At 36.9% G+C, this 1418-nt stretch overlaps 1 pseudogene; it reads right to left on the bottom strand.

The window, feature by feature from the left end:
- Positions 1 to 1032: 1032 nt before the first annotated feature.
- LOC148721748 (uncharacterized) overlaps positions 1033 to 1418 on the bottom strand; it is a 1682-nt pseudogene continuing 1296 nt past the window's right edge.

Here is a 1418-nt window from a genome sequence, read left to right as displayed (position 1 = left end):
TCTGAGCATTTTTATACTAAAAAATCTGCGCTTAATGTTTAAAGTAAGGCCCTTTCACGTGTTGGCGTTAAAATTTGGAATGGGATACCAACTAGTCTCAAAAAATCATCCAAGAACTCTTTTAAAAAAGTCCTTTAGAACAAAATTAATCGAAATTCTAGAAACTGAAAACTCCTATGTCGACATAGATACTCTAATTAATAAGATGAAAGATTAATCACTACCTGTAATTATGTTTAATCTGTAGTTTTCCTCTTTACATATATCCTAATACCTGGATGTTTGTAAGCACGAAGATTAATGTCTACATTAAAATTGTGTAAAATTATTTATCAACTGTCTGGCTTGCCGCGATTAGCTCTTCACTATTTGCAAGCCAGCCTAGTAATAACCGTCTGATGTGAACAAATAATACTAAAAAAAACTCGAAAACTGGAAAAACTGTATTTCAAAAAGGCGGGTTAGAAATCAGCTGTCCTTTGCTGTGAGTCTTGCAAAGAAAGTGTGTTGTTAAATGACAATTTTTTGCTGTATATGCGGTAAAAGAAAGAAACTCACGGCAAAAGAAAAAAAAAAGCCTCACGGCAAAAGAAAAAACCTCCGAAGGCAAAAAAAAAAAAAGCCTCACGGCGAAAGAAATAACCTCCTAGCCCCCGCGCTCTCTTTTACTCCCGTGAGGACATTGTTATTTCTTTTGCCGTGAGGTTATTTCTTTTGCAGTGAGGTTATTTCTTTTGCAGTGAGGTTATTTCTTTTGCCGTGAGGTTATTTCTTTTGCAGTGAGGTTATTTCTTTTGCAGTGAGACTATTTCTTTTACATTGAGTCCTTTTCTTTTTGCCGTGAGGTGTGACGACAAGTTTTCGCGACCCAATTAACTGGGGAACTAAACCTTCGCGGACGGCACAACAATAACTGGGGGAAATAACTCGGTAGAGCCCACTCGGCAGCGAGAACGGAAACTCGTCACGATTTCCTGGTACACGGAGATCTACTTCGAAAGAGCTTATACGGACGTTAAAGATGAGACTGCATTTGGTTCCACAGTAAACTTTATTCTAGGTCAGGTCAACAAGCGACATGACCTCTAGCCTCTTTAGTTTAGTAATCAAGGATGTAATCAACAAAGCTTGCTTAAGTGCTATCGAGCGCGTGGTTCTATTGTCCTTTAAACTGACAATAGTTGAATATGAGCGGAAAACGTCTCTTTGAAGTTAAATGATCTACATTGAAATATTGATATGCCGAAAATGAAAGAACATACTCAGTAAACTTTAGGTCATTAAAAGTAGGAAACTTCGGTGAGAATTCACAACTTTGATTCCGAAAATACACTCGTGGTAATTACAATAGAGCAGCTTACAAAATAAAATGAAAAATACAATTAAAAGTTTCCGCTTATCTTAGCAAGGTTGGTGTT

Source organism: Stylophora pistillata, chromosome 10 (assembly GCF_964205215.1).
Source record: "Stylophora pistillata chromosome 10, jaStyPist1.2, whole genome shotgun sequence".
Taxonomy (NCBI): domain Eukaryota; kingdom Metazoa; phylum Cnidaria; class Anthozoa; order Scleractinia; family Pocilloporidae; genus Stylophora; species Stylophora pistillata.
This window is presented reverse-complemented; position numbering and strand designations above follow the sequence as displayed.